Below are 23,385 nucleotides of genomic sequence, written 5' to 3' on the forward strand. Positions count from 1 at the left end.
ATAAGATTTACCTTTCTTATTATAAAAGTTTGTCCTATACAACATATCTATAAGCCACTATCCCTATTTACCTAAAATAGGTTCTAATAATAACGTCTTTATTTTAATTTTCTTCTAATTTATAAGCTGTCGCCTCTTACGCATCTTTTTATTAACAACACCATTTATCTTATCTTTTAGTAGACTATTTCCTCTATATCTCTACTTTTAGCTTCCGTATCTCTAGCTATTCTTTTATAGCTACTTTATTCTTTTCTTATAACACGTTTATAAGTAATAGGATCCCTATTTTATCTCTATTAATAATACTAACTCCCTATAGTATTCTCTTATAATAGCTTAAGGTTATACTACGCGTCCCTAGACCGGCAGCGGTATTATTTTAGTACCATTTTAAACTACCTCTATTACTCCTACGGTAATCTCTCTAAAGTACTACCGTTATTGCGTTTACGCGCTTATACTAAACTTATCCCACGCCTATAAAATACCTTACTCTAGCAAAAACAAATTTAAGTATTCTTATTACCGCAGTAGGAGAAAAACCTGCGTTCTAGTATTTTCCATTCTATCCTATTCTAAATTTCACTAATTATATTAGATCCCCGCCGTTTATATATATAAGACTTATAAGCTCTATTATACTAATTAGGATTTCCGCCTATATTTATATAGCAATAGATAGGGATAGAAGGTATCTACTCTTATTTATAGGCTCTTTAATTTAATAAGGGTTTCTATTACTATGGAGACGCAGTAATCTCGGATATATAGTGTTTAAGAGTGTATATACGAGCAGCTTACCCTTATAAATAATAACATTCACATTTTTACGCGGGTCTTTCTAGCTAGGTAAGTTTCTTTAGTAATACGTTTAGGAACTATACTAATTCTCTTAGCTAACGGCTTTTAGATCCCTACTTAGATGCTAATTTAAAGCCTAGAGATACTAAGGATAGTAATAAAAGTCTAGATAAACATTCTCCTCGTTAGTCTTCTACCTGTACTAGTCCTTCTAGTGCCTATTATTTTAAGAAGAATATTAGTAGAAGTACTAATACTTCTAAGGATAGAGGAGCCGATAATACCGTTAATAATAACGTTAAGATAAAAGAGGAGGCTCCTGTTACTACTACTAGTATTTAAGTTATTATTTAGCTCTTTCCTTTTTTTATTTATAGAATAGCCTTATATAGTACTTCTTAGGTGCCTTTAGGATACCCTATTATTAGGAATTAACTTTATACTTTAGGGATACCTTTATTCTAAGCTTCGGTAACAATTTATATAAAGGTAGTATACTACTATAATCCCCATATATAATAAACGGGTAGTACTCCTATAGGTGCTTTATAATTTTTTAAAAATTTTAATTCTTTATAGGCTGTCCTTTTACTCCTCTTTGTACTATTAACTTTACTATATATCTCCAGTACTAGACTAGATACTCTCCTTTTATCCCTAAGGGGACCTTCTAAATCCCTAAGGCCTTTTCTTATATTGCTACTACTTATTTTTAAACAGCGTCTTCTTTAAATAGTATCCCTAGTGGTTCTCCTATAAATCCTATAGGCTTCCCCTTATAGGGTTCTAGGATCCCTATTATAATAGCAAAACGTTTCTATTCTTAATGCCTATACTTAACCTTATAGTTTTAATTTACGGGGTCTTCCCTATTATCTTATCTATGGTATATCCGGAATTATTACTAAATCCTTACCTTTAGTCCTTAGGAAGGTTTTAATTACTATATTATATTTTAGCTAAAGGTGCTCCTTAGGTTCCCAACTATTATACGCCTAAAAGTATCCTTCCTAGTAAACTAAAAATTTGCGCTTCTTTTGGCGCCATATTTAGTCTAAAATATCTTTTATATTCCATTTTAGTTCCCTATTAATTTCGCTAAGTAGTAGCGGTTCCACACCGTCTCTTCTCTAGTATAACTTTAGTAAGGAAATATAAAATATAAGATATATTAGGTATAATTTCGGCAATTCTAATTTATAGGCTTAATTTCCTTTAGTTTTCCTAACTATCTTAAAGGGTCTAAGCTACTAGTAATCTAGCTTCTTCTTAATACGTTTTATTTAGATATTTTTTGTAAATAGTAAGACTTCGTCTTTTATCTTAAATTCTTTTAGTATATATTTTTTGTTATAGTACCTTTTTTATATAGCCTAGGCGTCTAGTAAGTGCTTTTTAAGTTCTTCTCTGCGAATTCTTATTTGCTTAATTCTCTCGGACGCTACTAGTACCTCCATTTTAGAAATAATGTCCTTAACATTTTAGGGGTTATTTTTATACTACTATAGATGCTTATATTATACACGTATTACGCTAAAGCCAACCATAATATCTAATTATCTTATTAATAATTAATATAGTAGCGGAGGTAGTGTTCTAATAATGTATTTAGACGCTCCATTAGCCCATCTATTTATAGGTAAAAGGCAGTACTTATCCTTTGCTATATTTTTAATAAGAGATAAAATAAAGACTAAAATGCGCTGTTAAATACGGTACCTCTATTAGATATAATTCCCCTTAGCGTGCTAAATAAGAGCCACCATTCTAAAAACAGGTCTGTTAGTTCTACTACTATAATCATTATTATAACAGTAAAGTACCCTAAGAACTTTATATATCTATTAACGATTACTAAAATAGTATTAGAAACCTCTCCCGTTCTTATTTTAGTAGGGGGTAAGCCTATTATAAAATCTATTATTAATTCTAATATAGGTCCCTATAGAATAGGAAGCACTAATAACTCGCCATATAGGCGATGTCTAAATATCTATACCCTTTAGTACGTATTATATCTTAATATATAGTCCTTAACCTCTTCTAACATTCCATCCTAAAAGTATTTCCTTTAAACAGCCTTAAGGGTTCTATTAGCACCGTAATAACCCCAAAAAGGGTTATTATAAAAAACCTTTAAAAATTTATCTTAAACCGCTTAGTCCTTTGGGATATATATAGCACCCTTAAAGCGCAATAAACCCTTTTAGTCTTGCTACCACAGCTTCTTAGTAACTCTAGCTAAGTTAGTCTCTACTATATCTTTCTACCTCTCCCCAAAAATAAAGGCGTCCCTTTATTATGCTTAAAGAAGAAGATCTAAAAAGGTTTTATATAAATCGCTTACTTTTATTTTGCCTACTACTATTATAAACATAAGGCGTAGCACAAGATGTTTTAAACTATTAGTACTAATAGATTCTCCTACCGTTATGTAGTATACTACGCTGTAGATAGGTATCTTATCTATTCCCCTTAGATCTAGACACTTATAGCTAATATGCCGTTAAGTTAAAGGTGCCGCGATACCCCTAGTATATCCTATAAAATTCTTACTAATTCTAAAGTACGCTAACTTTATAATATCTGCCTAGCCTATAACCTAGTCCATAACTATATCCTATAGCTCTATAATTATAGCGCTCTATAGCTATATCGCTAGGACCTCTACCCTATTACGAAATTCTATAGTTCTAGGGAAAGAGTCTTTTTTCTTTTTAAGCAAATTTTATAATATAGGAATTATTTCCCCTATACTATCCTGGATTCTTCCTATCTTATAATCCAGACGTCTTAATAACCTATTAGCGGGATTTATCTTTTCTAGGCGGTATATAATTTTAAAATTATACTATAATAGTGTCTTTACCTATCTAGCTTATCGACCGCTTAACACCTTTATAGTTATAAAGTATTCTAGGTTGTTATAGTCTATAAGGACTTTAATAGGGTAATTGCTTCCCATATAATAATATCACTAGTACTTTATTACTATGACTATTATAAGCAACTCCTAGTTATATATTATGTAACGCTATTTTATAGGGGTTATTTTCCTTAACTAAAACGCCATAGGATACTATTCTCCGTCTTTTAATTAAGATATAATTGCCCCTAGGGTAAAGCTAAATATATCTGTTTTAAGGTATATATATAGCTCCTAGCAGAAGTATATTAGAATAGGCGCCAACGTAAATAAATCCTTTAACTAGTTTATAGCCTACTTAGTAGCTTCCCTAAATATAAAGGGTCCTAACTTCTTACTATTCTTAGATCCTTTTAATAGATTAGTAATTAGAAATATTACTTATAAATAATAAACAATAAACGTTTAGTAGAAGTTCGCCGTGCCTAAAAAAACCTACACTTCTCTAAATATTATAGGGTAGGGCTATTCCCTAATAGCGTCCACCCAACTTTTCTCTATTAATACTCCGTTAACGCTAATGATAAAGCCTAGAAAATTAATGCTAGTAATATAAAATATGCACTTTTTTAGGGTTATATAGAGCTTATATTCCCATAGTCTTTTTAGTACTATTTATACGTGGTACGTATATACTTTATAGTTATTAAAGTAGACTATATATATCGTGTCTAATAGGCCTAATAATACCTTATTAATATAAGCCTAAAATATCGCCAGTGCGTTAGTAAGCCCAAATAGCATTACTAAGTACTTAAAGTGGCCGTACTATATTCAGAACGCCGTTTTCTACTTATCGCCGGCTTTAATCCGGATTTAATAGTATATATCTTTTATATCTAATTATATAAATATCTTTACGCCTAATAGTCTGTTAATAAGCTCCCCTATTAAGGGTAATAGGTAGCAATTCTTTATAGTAATCTTATTTAGCGCCTAATAGTTAATATAGAGGCGAAAGGTCTTATCCTTCTTAGGTATAAATATAATTAGTACCCCTACTAGGCTTATAAAGGGCTAAATCTATCCTCTCTAGAGATTATCTACTATATATTAATATAGTACCACCAGCTTATTTTCTAATAGGTTATACAGTAGTCTAAAAGGAGGTTATTATTAGGCTATAGAGATACACTGGCCGTAACCGGCTTAGCGTAGGCGAGGCGCAGGCGAGGCGCCTATAAAACGTAGTCGCCCCATATTAGAGAATAGCAGAATTCAGTTCTATAGTTCTACTTTATTAAGAACTAGATACCTATTGTATTCCGCTACTATTGTTACGTTACTATATACCCTAAGGACCTTGGCGTCCTAACAGTACTAAATTCTTATCCCTTTTTAGGGGTAGTGGCCTAGCAACACAGCGGTCTGCAAAGGCCACGACTACATAGCGGTAACCCTCTATCGAGAAGACGACCTATATTTATTAACTATATTATAGCCTATCGACCTAATAGCGAGACGCGGACGTACTAGCGTAGTACGTACTACTAAGTCTGGGGATTGGCCCTAGGATAATATAGGTAAAGGGGATATATAGAAAGAAATATAACGACTAGAGAACTAGAAGCTATAACTCCTAGAGTAAAGAAAACTATACTTACTTAGGGAAGAGGTGGAAGTGCTAAGACGGCGTTAATATAGTAAGGTAACGTTAACTCCCGTTTCTAACCTATTTCTGTAACCTTAAATAATCCTATTAGAGTACTTAGGGGGTAGCCTAATGTATTTAAGCCTTAAGCGGAGGGCTACTAATATGTTAGGTGCTCCGTTAAAACGGGCCGTTAAGATAGAGAAGATTGCTCTATATTATAGTAAGTCTATATAAGAGCACCAAGACCTCCGCAATAGCTTAAAGCTAGCATTCCGCCTAGAGCGCGACGGCTTTATAGATAAGGATACTAAAGTTACGTTTACTATACAATATATAAAGGGGACTAACCGAACCCTTTAGCTATAGTATAAAGATAACTATCTAAACACGTAGTTTACCTAGGAGGAGCTTATAGAATTCCTACTTAACTAGATTAAAAGTCCTATTAATTAAGAACTCTATATAGCCCTAACCTATATAAGGGCAATATAGCGAACCAATTAACTAGTAAACGAGTTTACTACTTACTTAACCTCCTTAAAAGCGCAAATTAATTCTCCTTATAATGCAAAGCATTTAATAATATATTTATTCGCGAAGCTGCGGCCAGAGCTATAGGTGCTATTACTAACTATTAAGAATTCCCTTAAACTCGAGACCAGCTAGTTTCCCTAGCTGCCCTATTAAAGGAAAACTAGAAGAGCGTAAGCGCCCTATAGGGTAGAAGTAATAGGCGCGCCGCGAACTCGAATATAAAGACTACCTAGTTAGGTAACTTAGGGAAAGCAGACTCTAAAACCACCGCTGGTGACTTAATAGTAGGGCAAAGCAATACCGCCGGGGGTTTAACTTAGCTTAAAGGAAACTGCTTAAAATATAGGCAGCTAGGACATTAGTGGCAATAATATAAAGAGCTGTAATAGAATTAACTACCGCTAAGCAGCGTAAACGCTACCTCTATACTAGGAAAAGATAAGCGCCCTTAGACCTCTTTATAGCTATAGGGTGTAAACTCCTACTAGATTATAAGGAAGCTATTACTATCTTAGGTAAAGTCTTTTCTAAGTAGATCTAGAAGGAGACCTTAGTAATACTTAATATTGGTGCTAAAGTAAATGTAATTAACTAGTAATTTGTAATAGAGTGTAACTTTAAAACATTAGACGTAAAATTGCCTACCTACTCCTAGTTAAATAAAACTTAGGTATATTATTATAAAGCCTATAAGGTACTATTATAAATAAAGGATAACTAGGGTAGAATTAGGGAAGTAACCCTTATCTGCTATAGAATGGCTAACGCATCCCCCCTTATTACCCTAGGTATGCCAGGGTTAAAAAAGGCCCGACTTCTTATTAATTATAAAGCGAAGGCGTGGCAATAGAAGCTAGATGGCTCGTCCCTATTACTATAAACCCCTAAGGGTTTTATAGAGTCTCTCCAGAGGGAACCTAGGGTCTTTACCCTAGTAATTGCTGGATTAATACCTAGTAAATAAGACGACGGCAGCTTACTGGTTTTTCCCCTATAGTTAAAAGAAGCTAGTAATGTCTTCTTATATAAGGAAGTAGAAAAGCTACCCTAATACTACCAGGGCGACTATACTATTGACCTAGAAGAGGGATAGGAGGTTCTATATAGACCGCTTTATAACTTCTTAGTTAAGGAGCTAGAGGTACTAAGGGAGTACTTAAACGACGCCTTAGCTAAAGGCTAGATTTAACTAAGTACTAGTCCTATAGGGGCACCTATCCTATTTATACCTAAAAAAAATAGGAAGTTATAGCTTTGTGTAGACTATAGAGGCCTTAATAAGGTAATAATTAAGAATTGTCTCGCATTATTATTAATTAGTAAGACCTTAGACCGCTTAGTAGGTTCTAAAATCTTTACTAAGTTAGACCTAATAAATGCGTACCACCGCCTTTGTATCTATTGGGGTAATAAGTAGAAGATAGCGTTCCGTACGCGTTACGGCTACTTTAAGTATTTAGTTTTGCCTTTTAGGTTAACTAACGGACTAGCGACCTTTTAGGGCTATATTAATTAAGCCTTATTAGGACTAGTAAACGTCTTCTATATAGTCTACCTTAATAATATTCTAATTTTCTTAGAAAATCTAGAGTAATACTAGCGCTACGTACTAGAAGTGCTATATAGGTTACGGCAATATTAACTATATACAAACCTTAAGAAGTATAGGTTTAGTGTATAAGAGGTTAAGTTCCTAGGATATATTATTAATCCTAAAGGCGTAGTAATGGATCCTAGCTAGGTAGAAGCTATTACTAAGTAGGAGAGCCCTTAATTCTATAGGGATATTTAAGTCTTTTTAGGTTTTGCTAACTTCTATTACTAATTTATTTATAAGTACTCTACTATTGCGAAGCCTATTACTAATCTTCTTAAGGGAGTAAAGAACGGCTGTAAAGCTAGGCCTTTTAGTTGGCTAGAAGAGGCGGAGTAGGCGATACGCTAGCTTTGCGACGCCGTTACAACGGCGCTGCTCTTGTAACACTATACGCTAGGCTTACTAACCTAGTTAGAGACTAATGCCTCTATATAAGGCCTAGTAGTAATTATATTACAGCTATTTAAAGATAGCCTTTAGCATCTAATAGCTTTCTAGTTTAGGAAGCTTTTGCTAGTAGAGCGTAATTATAAAACCTATAATTAGGAGCTACTAGCTATTATAGAGGCTTTTAAGCATTGGAGATACTATATTAAGGGGCTATTAAGCCGCCTAGAAGTGCTTATAGATTATAATAATCTAAAGGGTTTTATAAAAGTAAAAGCCCTTAATAGACGGTAAGCTAGATGGGCTATAGCATTAGCTGCCTATAACTTTGTAATTAAGTATAAAGTGGGAAAAATGAACCCTATAAACGCGCTATTAAGGCGACCCCTAGGCGTAGGGGGTCCGCTAAAAGAAAATACTATGCTACTACTGCTCTAAAGGACTTTAGGAATATAGGGCCACTAACCTAAGGTAAAAGTCCTATTAGGTGTATAAGAAAGCAAGCCTTTTATAGAGGTGTTATTTCTATAGCTATAAGCTAGTAACCTAATAGTAGTACGCCTAGGCTATATAGTATTACGGTTTAACTAGGCAACTTATATATATGCTGTTAAGCAGCGTATAATAAGGACCTAAGTTAGAGAAGCTAGTACTTAAGAGAGTGCTTATAAGTCTAGTACGGAAATAGTTGTTAAGCTTATTAAAGGACTTTAAACTAAAGATAACTTTATGCTATAAAAGCGTAGCGACAGTGTAGATACTGCGAGACGCTGTTAATGCGCCCGCTTAAAGCTAGTATAGTAGTTTAATTTTACTAGACTACTTTATTACCATAGGAGGCTATATATGCCCCTAAACCTAGTAGTTTATATAAAACTCCTATAGATCTACTACGATAATGCCCTAGCTGGGTACTTTGGTAAGAAAAAGACTCTAAATCTACTTTCGCGTAAGTACTACTGGCCTAGTATAAATGCGGACGTTACAAACTATATCTCTACCTATAATTTATACTAACGTATATATACGCCTTAATATCGCCCTTATAGCGAGCTCTAAGCGCTACTTTACCCGGACTAGCTATAGTAGGAGATTATAATGGACTTTATTATAGGCCTACCGCCTAGTAAATAAGGCGATAAGATATATAACGTAATATATATAATAGTTGACCGCTATACTAAGATGGCCTTATATCTGCCTATAGTAAAAACTATTACTATAATTAAACTCGCGGATCTCTTTCTTAATAAAGTAGTACGCTGTTTTAGAGTCCCTAGGGGGATTATATCTAATTATAGCAGTATCTTTACTAGTAAGTTCTAGTCGGAGCTATGCTTTACTATAAAGATAAAACGTAGGCTAAGTGTAGCCTTTTACCTATAAATAGACGGGTAAATAGAACGCTAGAACTAAACCTTAGAGTATTACCTCCGTGTGTTTTATAACAAAAAGTAAAGCAACTAGGTAGGCCTTTTATTGCTAGCTAAATTCGCCTATAATAATGCTAAATATAGTATAATAGGTATAAGCCTGTTTAATACCTGCTATAGGTTTTACCTACGTCTAGAATATAAGGTTTAAGTAAACGATAGTAGTTCTATTCTAGCCGCCTCTAAAAGAATTAAAAGAATATCCTTTAGACGTAAAGCGCTGGTAAAGCGCTAGAAAAGCGCCGCTAAGGCGTAAGCGAAATACTATAATTATTATTACTAATTATAGGTATATAAAGTAGGGGATCTAGTCTTGCTATTAACTAAGAACCTTAAACTAAAAAGGCTAAGTAAGAAACTTATAGTACGCTTTATTAGACCTTTTAGTATAGCCAAACTAGTTAGAAAGTAAGTATACTAACTATATCTACTTACGTCTTATTATATCTACCTAGTGTTTTATATTAGCTTGCTAGAGCCATATAAATAACATAAGGGTATTACTAGAGACCTTCTACTAGGGCTTATTAAGCTAGATAATTAAGAAGACTAAGAGGACTAATATAAGGTAGAAGAAGTACGTAGAAGGAAGGGATATAACTAAACCCTATAGTACCTAGTTAAGTAAAAAGGCTGGCTAAAAGAGTATAATAAATAGGTCTTAGTAAAGGACATTAATAAGAACGCAAAGGAGATATATAATAGTTACTTTACCCTAAGGGACAAATGGAAAAGAAAGTAGGTAGGAGAATAAAAAACTTTTAATTATAACTAGGATTACGCCTTACTAGTAGGGCAACAACGGAATAATAGTAGAGTAATAGTAGTACGCTAATAGAAATATAGATACTCTATAGCTCTAACAAATCCTCCCTCTCCTCCCCTCCTTCCTCTTCCTCCTCCTCTTCCTCCTTATCCTCCTTCTCCTTTTCCTCCTCCTTATCCTCCTTACCCTTATCCTCCTTCTTATCCCTTATAATAAGAGGCATATTGGCCTATAAGTACTATTAGCATACGCTATAACGGCGAAACACCTGCGTTATAATACGTACTAAAGCGCGCATTACGTTAAGAATTCCTTTAAGAGTATAATAGATAGCCTATAATTCCTGTACTTAGAATAGGGGAAAGTCTTTACCCTTTAGGCGCTAGCGGAGACTGTGCTTAGCGCCGGTGCGCACTAAAGCCTTAATATCCTTCGTGAAGGACTTCTGGGCGGTAGCGACGCGAGCGTTAAGGTTAGCCGTATCCCCGCTAGCAACTCACTAGCGCTTAGCCCTATTAATAAGGGTAAGTAGCTTATTTAGGCGGCTATAAAAGGCCTTAGGGACCTAGTCTATTAGCTATTAGAACCTAAACTAACGTACTTAGACTTACTACTTAGCATAACTTATTTAGTTATTAGCAGTACCTATAATTGCAGTTGGCCTACTTGCCGCAGGTAGCCCGCCTAGTAGTAGCTATATACTTGGCGTAGCGGAGGCAGATTAGTTCTAGCAAGGCTAGGGAAGTGGCTTGCGAGCGGCGTAGGAGCTTTAACGGCGCTTAGTAGGGTTAGCGACAGCTATAAGCTAGTATAAAGAATACTTATAAAAGGTTTGCGAGCAGGCGAACTAACAGCTTAGCGCTTGCGATTTATAATTAATTATAATTTATAAAGAAGGCAAGTTATAGGCTAAATGAATTAAAATGAAATTAGAAGGGAAATCTAATATTCTACCTAGGTAAGAACTCCTACCTTTATAGATCTCTATAGGGTCTAAGCGTCTTATTATCCTATTATTCTATTATCCTATTATCTAATTTATATAAAATTTATTAAACACTTTTTATTTAGTAAAGGACAATAATAGCACTCCTATTGTATAATAGCGTTAGCTAAGGATAGCCGCTTAAGAAGGGGGGGGTAATTATTAGGCTATAAAGACGCACTGGCCGTAACCGGCTTAGCGCAGGCAAGGTATAGGCAAGACGCCTACAAAACGTAGTCGCCCCGTATTAGAGAATAGTAGAATTTAGTTCTATAGTTCTACTTCATTAAGAACCAGATACCTATTATATTCCGCTACTGTTATTATATTATTATATGCCCTAAGGACCTTGGCGTCCTAATAGTAATTTATCCCCTATATCTATTTTATACTTAACCAACATAGGGTTAAATAAGGTTTGTATAGCCTCTTTACTAAATATATCCTCCAAGTCTGTATATTCCTATGGAATTTCTAGTTCCTTAACTATATATATGTCACGGAACCCTACCGCAGGGGCCTCTATAGGAGAGCCCCGTGCTCTCGCATATACCTCGCGTACAGCTTATGTTAGCTACGCGTAGGTATATCACCTCCTTACGCCCTCGACCCTTACGATCGATCGCGCAACGTCTTGTAGACTCCTCGAATACATACGCTTTGTAGCCACTGCCCCCATCCTATAACATTACGTTGCGCCTTTTTTACCACCGACGCTCAGCCTACGACCGATTCTACATCTCTACAATACCGCAGGCGCTGCTAGAAGCAGCGTATCTATAAATTACCTTACTTTATACTTTTAAGGAACCTATAATAGTAAGACAATATCCCTTACTAGCTACTATATTAAACCCAAAGAACAATCCAATACTTATACCTAACCTATAACGCTAATCAATCCCAGGAGAATTTGATTTATTAGCCTTAGCCTTAACCCCTAAGGAGACGGACACTAATAATATCTTATCTTTTATTAACTATATAACTACGGACAAGCAAATAGAAGGGCTACTACCTATTAAAATCGAAATATAAGACGCCAAGACGTTTGCAAAAATGGTAGTATAAGACCCTAATAAATACTACCGCCTTCTATAGAACTATTATCTAAAGCTTATATAAGCCGAGATGCATACTGCCTAAGATCGCGATATCATTCAAGACCTATAAGCTCGTAAGGCGCTCACTAATAACACACGTTAAGAAACTAAAGACGACCTTTGCGTGTCTAAACGCGACGTCCAATAGTTAAAGAAGGCTGAGATTGTATTAATTGCTACAGTCACTAAAAGAGAAGGCATAATTAAATACCTATAATCTTAGCTTAACGAGCACATTCGTAATAACGCTAGATACCTCTTTACTATATATAACGCCACCTAAGTCTCTACGCCCCCGGCAACTTTACCTACTTAACGCTTAACAGAGGGCTAGCGCTAAGCAGCTTTACCTAATAGGAACCCCTACTAAAGTAGCAACAATAAAAGCTACAATAATTGGACCTAAACTGCCACTATAGGGTCTAATATATGCTACCCTAATCCCCTAGTCTTCTAGGGAGACCACAAGGAATACAGCCACTAGAAGATGTAAATCCGCAAGAAACTAACTTAGAGCGCCTGCCTTTTTCCTACAGAAGACACTAAGATTAGCTACATTATTAGGCGAATAAAGGGTACACCATTTAACAGACTCTTCGCCTAATAGGAGACTAGTGGCCCCTAGAAGTGGCAGTCCTACTAAAAAGTCCTTAATAATCTTAACCTAATATACCGCGACTATAACCTACTGGCTACTAACTAAGCTAAACTACGTGCCCTAAAGATAAGCCCTACTAAATTATTTAATAAATTCTATGTTAAATTCTAGGAATATACTAGAGCCCTTGCCTAAGACGATACTAAAGACCAGGAGGACCTCCTTAAAAAAGTTACTTATCGCCTTAGTTATATAGCCGCCAGCTATAACTATAACAATATTTATAATATAGTAGCAGCTCTATAGAAGATTGAACGACAACTAAATTAGATTGCTACTGCTAATCTTTACCCAAAGACCTCTTTATAGAAGCCCCCCGGGTCTACCAAACCCATATATACTAAGCTACCAACGCCTACTACCTTAAGCACTACCGGAACTAATATTGATTTCTCTATACTAACCTTCCCACAGAAACTCCTAGATGGAGAGCGCGAGCTACTTTAGAAACTAGGACGCTGCTATAAATGCTATTAAGAAGGCTGTTATCGCGATAACCTAAACTGCCTAATAGCTAGGTTCGGTAGCTGCCGCCTAATACCTAACCTAATACCCTAAATACTAAATATGTCGCTACGCGCCACTACCGTATAAGATAAAGACGCAGTAATAGCGGTAGAGTTAGATACGGAAATGGAAAACGCTAAGTCCTAGCCCTAAGTCACGGGTTAGGACGCCCTAATGACAAAGGGATCTACATATTAGCTTACTTAATAGATAACTCTATAAAGATAAATAGACAGAAATAGATAGTTTTACCTATAATAGGAACTACTGCTAAAAAATAATATAAAAGCCGTTCTATAATTAATTGCGGAGCTATTAATAAATTTATAAATACCCAATTTGTACGCACTTATAACCTACCTACCTTACCCCTTACCAAAGCCCGCGCCCTATAACTCGCTAATGGTAATTATACCGCACAAAAGATTACCTATATAGCACAACTCTACCTAGATATAAATAGGCACCAGGAAGAACTCTGGGCCTATATAACACTACTTACTAACTACCCTATTATCCTCGGAATAAACTAGCTTAAATAACACAACCCCGCTATTAACTAAAAGAAGAGAAAAGTAACCTTTAACTCTAAATACTATAGAGAGACTTGCCTAGGGCATAGCCTAGCCGCCTCTATTTACTCCCCAGGATATTAACCTAAGGAACCCCTTATTACCCTACCTATAACTAACTACCACTATATAAGTACCCCGGCCTTCTACCGCATAGTATATAAGAAAGGCTAGACCATTACTGCAGCTTCCTAATTATAACTATATAAGCTTAATAAAGAACAGGACTATATCCTCTATAGTAACAGGATAGATATAGTTAACCTTCTAGAAGATAACGCCCCTACGGAACTCTACGGACTTTTACCTTTAGACTTTAAGAAGTTTATAAAGCTTAAAAAAGGACTCACCAATAAAGAACTCCGTAAGCTCCTCCCTAAGAAATACTATAACTTTACCGACATGTGCTTATAAAAGAGCGTAGATATACTCCCCCTATATTAACCTAATAACTATACCATTAATATTAAATAAGGAAAAATGCTATCTTATAAGAGACCCTACCTAATATCAAAAGACGAGCTTCTAGTTATAAAAAAGTATATTAATGAGCACCTTAATAAAGGATTCATTCGTCCCAGCATGTCACTAGCAGCCGCCCCTATCCTTCTTACCAAAAAGCTAGAAGGAGGTATTTAATTCTGCGTTAACTATAAAGGACTTAACACTATTATAATTAAAAACTAATACCTAGTACCGCTTATACGTAAGACCCTTAAGCGGCTTAGTTAAGCTAAAATCTATACTAAGCTCGACATTATCGCCGCCTTTAACTATCTCCAAATATAGAAAGGTAATAAATAGAAAACCGCATTCGCATCGCGCTTTAGCCAATTTAAATATACCGTTATGCCCTTTAGCGTATATAACGGCCCAGGTACCTTTTAAAGCTATATTAATAACGCCTTATAGGACTACCTCAACGACTTCTGCTCTGCGTACCTAGATAACATACTTATTTATAGTAATAACCCCTTTAAGCATACCGAACACGTTTAAAAGGTCCTATAGCGCCTTAGGGACGCAGGACTTTACATTAATTTAAAGAAATATAAATTCTTAGTCACAGAAGTAAAATACCTTAGACTAATTATTACCACTAAGGGTGTCCGTATAGACCCCAAGAAGGTACATACAATTACTAAATAGTAAGCCCCTAACTATATTAAGGACGTATAAGCCTTCCTTAGTTTCGCTAACTTTTATTAAAAATTCATATATAACTTCTTAGGCGTAGTAGCACCACTTATAGTAATAATATAAATAAAGGGCCTTTTTATAAAAGGAAGAAAAACGCACCTACACTTTACCTAGACGCCTAAATACGAGAAGGCGTTCTAAACCCTTAAAAATGCCTTTACTAAAGCACCTGTCCTAGCTCACTTTATACTAGGACAACAACTCTACCTTAAAACTAACTCCTTAGACCACGTTAACGTAGGCGTCCTCTCCTAAATAGGCGACGACGGTCTCCTTTACCTAGTCGCATTCTACTCGTCTAAGCTTATACTATAAAAGTGTAACTATAAGATCTATAATAAAGAACTCCTTATAATTATATAAGCGTTTAAAGAATTCTAACTAGAACTCTCCTTAGCAGAGCCTAATTAGCCAACTAAAGTCCTTACGGACTATTATAATCTTAAGTACTTTATAATTATAAAGCAGCTAAACTAACGCCAAGTATATTAGAACAAGTTCCTCTCTAGTTTTAACTTTAAAATTGTATACAGACCAGGAGTATAAGGTACTAAACCTAATAGCCTAACACGCCGCTCGCAAGACCTTCCTTAGTCTAAAGATAACCCCTATAATTAGTTCCAACAACAAACGATCCTAAAAGCACGAAATTTGGCCCTAGGTATACTACCTACAATAAAGCCAACTATACCCTAGCTTTATACTATAGAACTAGAGTTACCTCCCAAAATTAACGAGCTTATTACTACGGTATATAACGCCTCTGTCGACCCATTACTATATTAACTTATTACCGCAAAGACCGCTAGCGCCTATACGCTGCCTACTAACCTCTAAAGCTTAGGCTAGATTAATATAGCAGCCTTAGAAGTAAAAGAGAATAGGCTCTATTATAGAGGCCGCCTATTTATCCCCAACTTAGAAAATTTACAACGGTAACTAATTTAAATAGCCTATAACCTCTGATTAAGCGGCTACCTAGGTAAAGGAGGAACCTATAAGCTTCTTAGCCGATACTACTTCTGGCCAAAAATGATAGACTTAGTTAAACGCTTTATAGGCACCTGCTACAGTTATAAGTGCGCTAAGGCCTTTAATACAAAGTACTAAGGACTACTATACCCTCTACTAGTACCTATACGATAATGGGCAGATATCGCCATAGATTTCGTTATTAACCTACTACCCTATAAATGATACGGCTGTACCTATAAGAACATCCTTATAATAATATACCGACTTATAAAAGAGCGCCACTACGTCCTAACCAAAGGCGTAGCCGTTAGTAATATTACTAACGCCTTCCTCTATAAAGTTTACTGACTATATAGGCTACCTAACTTAATTACGTCCAACTGAGGTATATAATTTAACTCTAATATATAGAGACGAATCTGCCAACGCCTTAGCATCTCTATTAAGATGTCTATATCCTTCTACTATAAAACTGCTAGGTAACTAGAAAACGCTAATACCAGTATAAAAGCGTACCTATAATAGGTAGTTGCCTATAGTTAAGATAACTGGGTGGATTACCTTCTACTAGGTAAATTCGTAGCAAATAATTACGTCTTAACCACTACAGGACTTACCCCGTTCTTCGCGAATAAGGGTTATTACCCCCAATCCGGCATAGAGCTACTAAAACCTATTAATAAGAAACTGCTATATAGAAAACGCCTTAAGATGCTACTTACTAACCAGTATACAGACTATATAAAAAATCTACTCGACTACTATAAGGGAGAAATGGCCTAGGCTTAAGCAAAGTAGGCCTACTTTACCAACTATTATAAAACGCCACCACCGGAGATGCGTGTTGGCGACTAGGTATAGCTAGATATATATAATATCTCTACGCAGAGGCCTATAAAGTCACTCGATTATAAGAACCTTAGCCCCTATCTAATTAAACGAGTTATTAATAGGGGAGCCGCATATAAGCTAGAACTTCCGCCTGCCCTAGCTACCCGCGGGATATAGCCCGTATTTTACCTATAGCTACTACACCTCTATTAGCCTAACCCCTTACCAGGGCAGATATAGCCTAAACCCCTACTAGTACTAATCTAAGACGAGAACGAAGACAAGAACTATAAGGAGTGGACCGTTAAACGGATTATTAACTCTAAATACTTTAGTAAAGGTAAAGGACGACGACTCTACTATAAAGCTATATATATAGAATTTAGCATAGATTAGCCAGAATAGCAACTATAGGAAGACTTTAAAAATGCAAAGGATTTAATTAGCGACTTTTACTACGCGAACCTATAGAAACCGGGCCTAAGTAGAGACTTTATACCTAATCCTCTATAGGAGCCCTTATAGAGTTAAACCGTTATATATTACCACGTAAGGGCAAATTGCCATTAGATTACTATTAGATTACGGCAAAGTGCGATTATATAACCGGAATATCATTAAGATATCCAGGAACTTTAACCGGCGGTTAAAGTTATCTAATTGGTCGGATTCTTAGATGCCAAGCCCTATTACATAACGTTGTTTCAAGCCTTTAGCAATACCCCCCTTTTCTTCTTTTCTATACCTTAAATGTCTCTTCTATATATACATAGTAACCACAGCGTCGCCGGAGCTCCGCCTCTATAAAAGGGGGGGTAGTGTTACGGAACCCTACCGCAGGGGCCTCTATAGGAGAGCCCCGTGCTCTCGCGTATACCTCGCGTACAGCTTATGTCAGCTACGCGTAGGTATATCACCTCCTTACGCCCTCAACCCTTACGATCGATCGCGTAACGTCTTGTAGACTCCTCGAATACATACGCTTTATAGCCACTGCCCCCGTCCCGTGACATATAGCCGGATATCCGAAAATAAATATCCTATATCCCTATTCTTAGTATTAAAAGTGGCATATATAGTATATACCCACCCTTCTTCTTATATATAGTTTAGGAAAGTCTTTTAATCTTTAACTATAATGCGCGGTTAAGACTTCTAATATTAATATAAGGCTAAAGGCCAATTAATATCCGGATTAACTTAGTAAAGCTATAGGTATCTCAAAATAAGGTTATACCCCTTAATTTCTACAGTATAGAAGCGTATCTCCTATATATCCTATAGACTATCGCGGTCCTAGCTAGCTACGGAAAAAGCCTATTCCCTATAATATAGAATTTAATAGCCTCTAATACTTTAAATAGTGCGTACCTATAAGCCGCTAAGGTCCAAATCCAATTTTTTTACTAATAATTAAGAAATAAACCTTATAGTCGCGCTACTGTCCATAAAGCAGTCTTACGTTACCTATTTATTATTAACTTAAATAGAGACAGGAATAACTATATAGTAGCTTACTCCCTCCTTCTTTTACTAGCCTAGTATAAGGGAGTAAAGATCTACTAGGGTTTTTTTTCCCCAATTAATCTAACTCTTATTTCTTCTACTAGCAAAAGCGCTTTATATAGCCCTTTTTACCGTAGTTATAATAAACGTATAACTCTTAGTTCTACTTATACAGATTAGGTTTTTACCTATTATTATTTTAGGGCTAACCAGCGTTACTCTAGGGCTTTAAAGCCTACTTATATATTTTTTTTATATAGAGTAGTTAGGTTAGAATCTGCCCCTATTATTAAAGCTAGGTCTAGTCCTACGCTCTTTATTATTAACGTCTTATTCCTTTCACTTACCTAAATAGTCTCTTTTAGTATTCTTAATCCGAGTAGCTTTAGAGATAAGCTTTTCTTAAGAGGTAGGAATTTCGCCCTTCTCCTATATGGCCTATTAAATCTTAGGTTATAACTTGGTAAGTAGCTAGTAAAGTTATATAGTGTTATCCTATAGGTCTAAGTAGGGTATATTATCTTCTAATTCTTCTAAGTAGTTTATAAACTAAACTACACTCTAGCCTTCTTACTGTTTGGTATTATAGTATCGCTAGTTATAATCTATCCCTTAATTAGTAGGGTTTTGGACCTAATTAACTAACTAAGACTTAAGTTCGCTAAATTTAAGGGGTATAGTAAGTTTCTTCTTATAGCGTATCTATAAACTCTTAATAGTGCTATATAGAAAGGTAGAAGCAATTAGTATCTAATTATACTTATTAGAGTAACGTTTTAGATCTAGCTAAAACTTAGTTTTACATTAATAGATAAAACAATTATAGTTCCGGAGACTATTACTATAGTACTTATTAGGTTCCTTTATATAGAATTTAGATTTTTCTAACGTTATAGCGTAGTATAGTGTTACCCCTTTAAGTCCGCTTCGTATCTAGGGTGTCTATACTTCCCCTAATTATCCTTATAATTGTTCTTAGTAGTCTTAATATACTTATCTTAATTATATCTCTAACTCCTTTATTTTTTATAGGGTCTCGCGTAGCGACCACTCTAATAACTCCCTAGTAGTAATTGTTTTTAAAGGTCTTGTAAAGTTAGACGGACTAGCCGTAGCTTCTTTATAGGAAGAGGGAATGCGCTCCTCTGGGGAGACTCTTTAAGCCTCTTATAGTAGGGGCGTCGTTTTAGGGGGTAAGGAGGTATAGCCCGTCATTGTTAATTAATAGCCGTACGTTCCTTCCGTAAAGGATTAAGAGCAATTAGAATTATAAGAGGCTAGTTTAACCGGAACGTATAATTATCTAATTAATAGTATAGAATAAGAGTTGTAGGTAAGTAGAAGATAAGTTAAGGTAGAATAATCTTTATAAATAAAGGATAATGCTTTCTAACCTCTTTTATTTAGAGACTAATCGCTAGTCCTTCTCTAGAGGAGAACTAGCTCCCTATATAATCCTTCTAAGACGCTAGCAAAACCCTTTACCCCTTATTTATTTAACCGTGTCTTCTAAGACGTAGATAAAACATAGATAAGACCTCCTTCTATCTTATCTAATATGTACCTTTTGGGGAATTCCGTTACAAGACCCCTATAAACTTTGTAATGACTTAAAGCCCCCTTATATGTACTTAGAGAAATTCCTATATAAACAGCCCTATAAGCGTAGCTATAAGTCTAAGCCCCCTTACGTAACCTAACTACCCTACCCTACTACACTAGAATAGATAAATAACCGCTATATATAATGCGTAGAGAAACAATTTAACTAAAGAGAAAACACTATAAAATAACGTATTTATATTCTTAGGGTATAAGTCTATAAGTACCTTAGTCTTAAATACAACTAATGGTTGCTATAGTAGTATACGTTCTAAGTCCGCAAGAATTTTAAAAAATCCTAAATCGTTAGCATAGATTTGCCTTCCATTATTGCTTTTAAGGTAGTGAATAAGTTTATTTAAGGAAAGACCTAGATCCTTATAAATACTTTATAGATTACTATAAGTTAAGCAGGTAGAGACTATAGCGGGAATAGTAAAATATTGTTTTATTTCGCGATAGGCTAAGCAAAGAGAGGCTAAGGTGGGTATAGTAGGACGTAAAAGTTTAATCCTTTTGCTAGCTTTTATTAGAACTCTTCTTTATATTTATATCCTATACTTATAGATTTAAGGCTATAAAGTTAAGAGCACCGTATTTAATTGTCGTCTATATTTAGTTAATAGCGTTAGCCTTATGATTAATTAATATCTCTTTATTAATGTCCGTCCCTATTTCTTAATCCTTAATACTAAAGCCGTTTTCTTTACTAGATAGTGTCTTTGCATCCTAGTCTTTATCCTTATTACTAATGTCACTTTCCCTACTAGTTAACGCCTCTGCGTTACTGTCGGTTTCTCTATTTATAAACGCCTACTTACTTACTAATAATTTAGGAACGCTGCACTCGCAGGTACTTAGGAATTGTGTAATATTACTTAAGGAGAAGTTGTAATTAATGCCGTTGGGGATATAGAATATAAGAACTTCTTTGGCAATATTTAACATAATATAATATCCTTTATAAAAGGGGTATGCTTAAAAGTAGTAGAATATATAAATAGGGGTGTAAGTTTATATACCTCTAAGTACTAAACGCTTAGCGTTTTAAATATAAGTCCTTCCTTAATATAAGGCAGATTAATAAAAGTTATTATACCGCCTATATAAGGCAAAGCGCTTATAAAGGGCTTAGCTAGAATTCTAATTAAACCACCCTATAACGCACTAATAGCTCCTTTACTATAGATGGGGAGTAAATATATAAGGTTAACTGGCTAAGATAAGTCTACTACTTAAGTAGTGTTTGGCTCCGTAAAGGGTAGGCGTTAGGAGTAGATTATATAATGCTATTTTTACTAAATAAGGCGTTATTAGGGGGTTATTGCTGGCTTCCGGTTCTAGTTTATAACTTTATATAAACGGCTCTAAACCCTACACTGTTAGGGCTGTTTAAAAGCTAAGTTATCTATTTACCTTATTTTAACCTTAGGCTAGGCTCGTTAGCTATTAATTTATTAAGGCGATAAGAAGTTACGTTAAGGCGCGTAATAGGGCTTAAGTAAAGCTACGCAACTAGATAGGCATTATTATATAAAGTAATGCTTAACTAGCTGCCTTTATATCGCTATCTCGGAATAATTGGAAGAAAGGGGTTAATATTAGCCCTTACCGTTTAATGTAACCCTCCTATAGAGGTATAGTAAAGTGGGGTATAGATAGGGAAGGATTATACTCCTATTATGGCTGTATTATAGTGTATTTATAATACTATACTAGTATCCCTAAGTTAGTAAATTAGCTTAACTTTTAAGGCATAGTTAAAGCAGAGCCTACTATTAGCTTTCCTATTAGCTAAGCTATAGAGAGGAGTAGGATATAAAAGGCCTCTATATCCTTTAACTAGACCTATATTAAGTATAGTATCCTTTAAGGAAATCCCTCCTTACTTTCTCGTAAAGATACTCCGTAACCTTACTAGCACTAGCTACTCTAAAATACTTCTAGTTTTAGCCCTAAAAGTTTAAATAAGCCTTAGTTTTAAGTCCTTAAGTTAAGCAAACAGTCCTTATAGTAGGAGTAATACCCCCCCCCTTCTTCCCCCCCGTTAACTAGCTGGTTATCTTAGCCGTAGTTATAGTCTCTATAGCCATATACTACTAGGGTAAGTAGTAATAACTTATACCTTACTCGGCCGCTTCTTATCCCCCTCCTCTTTATCGCCTACGTTAAGAGTTTATTACCGCTTTTAGCCCTTCTGCCGTGCTATATTAGGTATAGTATCTTCTATAGCAGTAGAGACTTCTTAGGTAAAGCTAATATGCTTCTTAATAGGGCGCTTTTTCTCCTCCTTATCTTCCCTAGATATCCTCCACCGCTTTCTCCTATATAGTATGGCTAGAGGGCTTTTAGCGGATAGTAATGGTATTAGGGGCTAGTCTGCTTAGTATAGCCTCCGCGGCCTTTAGGGCCAGTCTAGTACTGCTACTAGTTTCCCTAGACCAACTCTAGCGTTAATATTATTACCACCTTTATCTTTATCGTTATTATTATTATTATTACCATTATTAGAGGTGGCCCCCTTAAGCTCTTCCTGCGCCTTTAATTTGGCCTTACGCTTCTCTTTAACCTTTAGTGACGTATACCCTATAGGCTATTTATTAGCGGCGCTATAATATATAACACTTCTATATATCTATTTAGTAATAACCGCATTAAGGTGCTATTTAAGTGTGGTAGCGAATTAGTTATTATAGGCTTTTTAAGATACTGGTGTACCCGCGTAAGGAATAAGGTAGGTACCTTAAGTAGTAATAATATTAAGGTAGTTCTGCAAGTTCGCGCTGCTATTAGTTTAATAGGCCGTAATATAAAACTAAATTAAAAGAATATAGGCTTACAATAAGCAGATCTTAGGTAGCTATAGTAGTAAGTAGGCTATCTAGCCATAATATTATAGCTAGCGATAGCTATGTGCAGGGACGTTATAAGTTAGGCTATTTTAGGTAGATGTTGGAAAGGTAGGGAGATAAGCCTTTAAATAATCTATAAGTCAGCATAGGCGCGGTAAGGATGCGTTATTATATAATCTAATATATAGGGTATAATAAGGGGGTAGCATAAACCCTAGGCCTAACTATAGTTGGAAGCGATAGAATATAGGGTAGTGGTATTATTGTTAAGAGAAACGGGAATTTAATTGCTATAAGCACTGGATATGGTATATATACTAGTGCTACTAATCTCCCTCTTATATAACTATAATATGCCAGCTAGGCGGCCTTTTAAACAATACTCGCTTATACCTCCCTATCTTTAAGGCTATACTTTAACCGTTATCTCTTTGCCTACAGAGATTTAAATAATAGTAGGCCCTAAGCTGGGTGCTAGAGAACCTCGTTAATATTAGGGCGCTGTGTATGGTTATTTGCTACCTACTAGTATCTTACTATCTTAATAAAGAGA

Source organism: Cenococcum geophilum (assembly GCF_001692895.1).
Source record: "Cenococcum geophilum 1.58 unplaced genomic scaffold K441scaffold_8, whole genome shotgun sequence".
Lineage (NCBI taxonomy): Eukaryota > Fungi > Ascomycota > Dothideomycetes > Gloniales > Gloniaceae > Cenococcum > Cenococcum geophilum.